Raw genomic sequence first — 7,437 nt, 5'->3', positions numbered from 1 at the left:
TATCCTCACCTGGGCCCCTTCTCTGTTCCCTCTTTTGGAAAATTAAAAAAAAAAAAAAGTGAGAGGGGAGGATTTCCAGCCCCCCGCTCCCTCCCCTTTTAGTCGCCTTCTACGACACGCAGGGAATACGTGGGAAGTATTCTTTCTCCCCTATCCCCAGGGATAATATATATATATATATATATATATATATATATATATATATATATATATATATATATACCAGATTGTCTGCTTCGGTACCACGGTTCGGAACCCCCCTGGGTACGACTGGCTGACCTGGCAGAAGGGGGATTGGTGATACAGTCGTGCTCAAGGGTCGTACCGTCGTGCTCAAGGATCGCACCGTCGTGCTCAAGGGTCGTACCGTCGTGCTCGAGGGTCGTACCGTCGTACTCTAGGTGGGGGGTCGTGCGGCCGTGTTCAGAAGTGACGGTCGCCTTCCGTGTTCATCCCAAGCTCAGGCCTTGCCTCAGGACGGAAGCCGCCGCCCACCACCACCACCACGACCTCCACACCTGCCCTTTCCTCCTCCTCCCCCGGCAGGTGCCCCCACGCTCGGTACGGCCTCGCCCGGTGGCTTCACTACACACACACACACACACACACACACACACACATACACACATACACACCAGCAGGAACATCGTACCTGCTCTCTCTCTCTCTCTCTCTCTCTCCGACCAGAGAGGTGCCAGGCCTCCTACGACCCCCCCCCCCCTGCTGGGTTATAAGAAGGTCGGGAAAGGGGATTGACGCGAGACGGCACATGCAGTGGCTGTCCACTTTCCCTCCCTGGCCCATGAAGCTACGATGGTTTTTTTTTTTTTTTTCCTTCCCTAACGATATAAGTCTCGCTTAGGGGGGGAAGAAGGGGGGGGAGTCGAGAGGAGGGGACTCTATTGCTCCATGAGGCGTGGCTAGCAAGGGACGAAATCGCCCACTATAATGGATAGGAAGATGGAGGGAAGACACTGACATCCGGGCTCCACTCCCGCTCCCTGAAAATACCTAAACACTGTTCCCTAAAATCTGTACTTCCGTAAACACTGTTCCCTAAAATCTTTGCTTCCCTAAACACAGTTCCCTAAAATCTGTACTTCCCTAAACACTGTTCCCTAAAATCTGTACTTCCCTAAACACTGTTCCCTAAAATCTTTGCTTCCCTAAACACTGTTCCCTAAAATCTGTACTTCCGTAAACAATATTCTCTTAAATCCGTACTGCCATAAACACTGCTCTCTTACATCCACAAGAACACCAACAGCAACACAAAACACGGGACGATCTTTCTATTGAGACCTATTCGCTGTTTCCCTTGTTAGCGAGATAGCGCCTGGAACAAAGAGATCTAGAATGGCCTCATTGGTTCACATCCATTCTCTAGCTGTCATGTGCAGTGCACCGAAACCACAGCTTCCCTATCCACAGCCAAGGTCCCGCAGACCTTTCCATGGTTTACCCAGGACGCTTCACATGCCCCTGGTCCAGTCTACTGCCAGCACGTCACCCCCTGTATACCACATCACTCCTATTCACTCTATGAGTAATAAGAATGAACACTGTGTCGTCAAAAACATACCAGAATTAACTATTCTACGTCAGGAAAAGTGGCTTTACTAAATACATCACACCTAAAAATTCACACGAGCTCACCTACATTTCCCGTGAAGAAGACGGAATTAGATGAAACACATCCCCGATAGACAAGATGGAGACATTCACGACAGACATCGAAGTTCAATCCTCGAGGGGAGAGGAGGAGGATAATAATTACCGAATGCACCACTCTATCATAACGACTCGGCCAACGTTGTTATGAGGTTTTATGAGCTCCTGATTGATTAACGGATCAATGATGCATTAATCCGAGCCGTCGCTTGTGGGCATATACGCCTCTATTACCGCCAAAACCACTCCACGTCTTATCTGTTTAGAATTGTACCCCCGAACATTCCCCCCCCCCCCCCCTTTCCTTATCACTGCTCTTCTTCAAAGACTCGATCCAATTCGACACAACCATTTCCTCCTCGAGACAATGATTAATATACCTCACGAACGAGAAATACAAATGACAACCAAGACACGCCACACACACACACACACACACACACACACACACACACACACACACACACACACACACACACACACACCAACCTCCCTCTCAACGGCAAATATGTGAAACATACGTTAAAAGATGGACCCATTTTTTTTTCATCCACGGTTCGAATCGCTAGCCATCCCCTCAGCACAGCGAAATACTCTTGGCTGCTATGTTCCCCTGGAGATTTCTCGACACAATAATAACATGGCTCTAACATTTGCCACGGGCGTGGCACACTACCCTCCCACCAACACACAGAAAGATATCCTCTCTCGCACCACCTCTGCGCCCCCCCTCCACCCGTCTGCATATTCCCAGCTGTGGGAAACGTCATGGCATTCACTCCTTCTTTCATCTGGTCTTGTACCTGCAGTCGAATGTCTGAAGGCGAGAGGACGCGCCGCTAGACCTCTCACAGCCACCGTAATCCTGAAGGCAGCACTGAGGGAGTTAAGTATGCAAAGTCAACCAAAATATCTATCACAACCACAACCCTTACTAAACCTTACGACGAAAAAGAAAGAAGAACAAAAAAGGAACACTTATTGTGAAATGATTGTCACTTCATTCTAAGTATTCCTACATGATGACACGTAAACATATGTTGTTCAACCACTTCTTCTACTTCTACCACTACTTCTACAACTGCTACTACTACTACTAGTGCTATCATTGATACTACTACTATTACTATTGTTACTACAATTGCTACTACTACTACTACTACTACTACTACAACTGCTGCCGTTGCTACTACTCCTACTAGAAATTCCCAAGGGCGCACACTGTCATGAGATGAGCAGTGTCGCTATGACCGGAATACAAAGCATTATACCCCCAATGAGTTGCGTCCATGGGAGGCAGAACGTGTAACCTTCATACCCCCACAACCGCAACTACCCACCAGCGTGCTAAGTGTGCCTCAACACTACCCTCCTCCTCCCTCCTCCTCCTCCTCCTCCTCCTCCTCCTCCTCCTCCACTCCCCCTTTTCCATCCGAAGTATCTCTTTTTCCACGTTGGAGCCTCCAATCAAGGACAGAAGTCCACATCAACCCCGGGCCTTTCGTAAAATAAAAGGGGGATTATGAAAGAAAAAAAAAAAACGAGACAAGGGAAAGTATCTACGAATTTTGGAGGAAGTGAGAAACAGAGTTATTGGGAAAAACATGAGAAGGTACAGAGTTCCAAAGCTTGGAGGTGTAGGGAAAGAAACAGTTATCAAAACGGCCCACCCTTGAGTGGCCGACGGCCACAGAGTAATCATGTGACGCAGCAGCTCGCCCAGTATTGCGTGCTCTAGCTAGTGATGGTGGGGGGTACACAAGCAGCCAGCTCTCAGGAGCAAACACCAAAGTAATACCTATAGAAGAGGGAAAGTGAACCAACGATGCGCAGTAGAGGGAGAGGGTCAAGTTTGGAAGTTAGCCTGGGAGAGCTTGTAAGTCGGACCGCTTTCGACTCAACTCCGTCAAGTAAGGATGCAGAGCTAGAACCACGCCAGATGTGAGAGCAGTACTCCATACAAGGACGGACCAATCTACTGCATAAATAGAACAGCTGTTCTGAGGAAAAGGAAGTGTCGACATGTTATGTATCCTTCAAAACAACCCAACAAAACATGCCCGGTGTCATTCAAGACCACCCTCCTCTACTACGTTCAGTGTACCTACACATTACACCCGTCCACCTCCCACAGCATGTTCAGTGTACATACAGACTACACCCCTCACAGCATGTTCAGTGTACCTACATACTACACCCGTCCATCTCCCGCAGCATGTTCAGTGTACATACACACTACACCCGTCCACCTCCCACAGCATGTTCAGTGTACATACAGACTACACCCCTCACAGCAGGTTCAGTGTACCTACACACTACACCCGTCCACCTCCCACAGCATGTTCAGTGTACATACAAACTGCACCCCTCACAGCACGTTCGGTGTACCTACAGACTCCCTCCCTCCCCCACGCTCCCGGTAGCATGCTCAGTGTGCCAGGAGAACCGGACTGCCCGGGTAGGCAGACCAGCGTGTGGGAGCCGGGGATGGACTTTATGATAGTGTACCCACACGGACGGCCTCCGGTGACCCGGCTCGCTGAGCTGAGCTGCATCCTTTAGAAGGCAGGACGGTCTGTCTCCACCTTTCAGAGTTGGCTCCTGAAGGCAGGACGGTCTGTCTCCACCTTTCAGAGTTGGCTCCTGAAGGCTGGACGGTCTGTCTCCGCCCTTCAGAAGGGCTCCTGAAGGCAAGACGGTCTGTCTCCATCCTTCAGAAGGACTCCTGAAGGCAGGAAGGTCTGTCTCCCCCTTCAGAACGACTCCTGAAGGCAGGGCGGTCTGTCGCCGCCCTTCAGAAGGGCTCCTGAAGGCAGGGCGGCCTGTCTCCACCCTTCAGAGGGGCTCCTGAAGGCAGGACGGTCTGTCTCCGCCCTTCAGAACGACTCCTGAAGGCAGGACGGTCTGTCTCCGTCCTTCAGAAGGACTCCTGAAGGCAGGGCGGTCCATCTCCCCATGTTAACTGCACAGTTAACCTCATGACACACTTGAGGTACACCGTCTAACGTGCGAGCCACGGCGTAACCCCTCTCTTAACATCGCCCTCGGGGAAGAGCGGCCCGCACGACCACTCGTCCTTCCTTGAGCCTCCTCCAACGCCCGACATATCCCGCTCCTACAGACATACACACCCACCTCATGCCGGACATGAGCGTCGTGACTGTGCTGATAAACCTCTCCCAACCCCCCAAAAAAACATGGTTCGTTGCTCCTGAGACTCTTCTAAGATCCTTGGTCTTCCCTAAGGCCATTTTTCTCTCCGTAGTCATCACGGGCAACAGCCAACCAGCCATGAAACCCCCAGCCACTAAGGTGATCATTGGAGGAGGACCATGGTGGCTTGGGGGGTATCAGCTGTTAAGAACCTCTGAGGTTAAAGAGGGGAAAGAAAAGAAGAAAATGATACATAATGTACCAGAGAGGGTGATACTCGAACTGGCAGGCTACAGGATCCAAGTGGCAGGCTACAGGATCCACCAGGCAAGCTGCAGGAAGCTATAACTGCCCCTCCCTCCCTCCTTTCCCCAACCACAGACACACACACACACACACCATCCTTCCCTCTAACCCCACCTCGCCGCCCTTTCCCATTCCTCCGCACCTCTCAAGCTCTGGCCTTGCACGTGATACAGACGCAGCTGAACACATCACATCGCACTGCCTGGCTTGCCCTACGCTCAGCGACTACAGGACGCACAGCGCGAGGCGCTTGAGCTACGGACGTACGCACGAACCTGGCGACCAATTCACTAATACCTTTTTTTTTTACAGCCCCAGGAGGAAGGTAAACAAACCCGCTGACGGTGCCCAGACTGTTCCCCAGAGGCCTGAGTTACACAGTGACACTCCTCGCATCATGTAACCCGGTCCCCACGTAGCCGCCTGCACCACGCTGTACCCTGCCAAACAACCCACCCGGTGTGTGCAGTACTAACTGAATTTCATCAACACAGTGAGCCCACTACCACTGTCACCTCATATATATATATATATATATATATATATATATATATATATATATATATATATATATATATATATATATATCTTGGGATTGGCACAAACCCTGATACACTCTGTGTTTACGTACACGAGCTGGGTTATCTATGCCAACCCCATCAAAGGTCTTGAGCCTCTCCGCTCAAGACACGAGGACCATGTGTGGGTCCCCTGTACCCACACGCACACCCACCTGTCACCCACCTACATCGGCGCGTTGTGCCTGCGCCTTCTCTTCACGGTTTCCCTCGATGCTTGCCTCCACCTACCCCACTGGGCATACACCTTTCACAACTACGGCTGTCATAGCGACGCTCCGCCTACCTACGTTGAGACCAACGAAGAATCTCCGAGCTACAATCCTTCACAAGGGCTGCTGAAGGGTAGAGAGTCTGTCTACATCCTTCACAAGGGCTCCTGACGGGTACAGAGTCTGTCTACATCCTTCACAACGGCTCCTGACGGGTAGAGAGTCTGTCTACATCCTTCACAAGGGCTCCTGACGGGTACAGAGTCTGTCTACATCCTTCACAAGGACTCCTGACGGGTACAGAGTCTGTCTACATCCTTCACAAGGGCTCCTGACGGGTAGAGAGTCTGTCTACATCCTTCACAAGGACTCCTGAAGGGTAGAGAGTCTGTCTACATCCTTCACAAGGACTCCTGACGGGTAGAGAGTCTGTCTACATCCTTCACAAGAACTCTTGACAGGTACAGAGTCTGTCTACATCCTTAACAAGGGCTCCTGACGGGTACAGAGCTGTCTACATTTTTCACAAGGGCTCCTGACGGGTACAGAGTCTGTCTACATCCTTCACAAGGACTCCTGAGGGCAAGACGTGTGGTCTGCACGTACCCACCACTACAACCCGCCCAAGCGTCTCGGTACATGCCATATTGGCACTCGTCCATATACAGGTTACATGACACACTAAATCCCCACACAGACAAGCACACTCTCGAAACATCGTACTCTACATATGTTAATATCATACACACACAACCCCTCATTATATATATATATATACATATATCGGTTAGCAACGAGCGAAGTAGAGCGTCAGAAACAAACGAACGTCAGCTTCATTTGCACAAATCCTTTCTCTCCCTCTCTCGCTGCCATGCATAATGTATTGGAAATTGGGCCTATTTTCATCAACAGCAGCCAGGTCCCCCTACAGACCATTCCATGGTTTACCTTGACCGGGTCACATGCTCCGTTTCAGCCCTCTGCCAGCACGTCATCTTCATACACGTCATCCATCCATCTCATCCTATCCCATGCATGTCTCTCACCCTCCTGAATGGTCGAGCCCCGATACCCCAAAGCCGCATCATTCCATCCTCCCTTCTTGGTCCCGCCTCGCCTCTTTGTCCTTCCACTCATGACTCGTAAATCACCGCGTTCAATCTCTCCTCGCTCACCTTCTCCATACGTCCTACCGATTTCAACTCACACACCCTGGTCAACCCTCTCAATTAAGCCCGTACTTCCTACCACACCTCCCTCCCTCACAAGGTCATTCCTTACACAATCAACTCGCCCCCCAACACCACGCATCATCCTCAAACGTTTCGCATCCAACACGTCCACCCTACCTCGATCCCTTTCCCGCTCATGGCCCTGGAAGAAAGACTGTCTCGTCCATGAAACACTATGAGGAATCCTCCACCTTCATACATGACACATCTCTTGTGGCCCTCCCGGACGACACCCGTCCTCACGCTTCTCACTCTCATGTCCACACGCTTCTTACTGCGACTGGG

General features: G+C 50.7%; 1 protein-coding gene across 1 annotated transcript in view; it reads right to left on the bottom strand.

Annotated features, from left to right (window-relative positions):
- Mef2 (myocyte enhancer factor 2) overlaps positions 1–7,437 on the bottom strand; it is a 1,047,678-nt gene that overhangs the window by 885,917 nt on the left and 154,324 nt on the right. The window lies entirely within an intron of this gene.

This window comes from Panulirus ornatus, chromosome 7 (assembly GCF_036320965.1).
Source record: "Panulirus ornatus isolate Po-2019 chromosome 7, ASM3632096v1, whole genome shotgun sequence".
NCBI lineage: Eukaryota > Metazoa > Arthropoda > Malacostraca > Decapoda > Palinuridae > Panulirus > Panulirus ornatus.
This window is presented reverse-complemented; position numbering and strand designations above follow the sequence as displayed.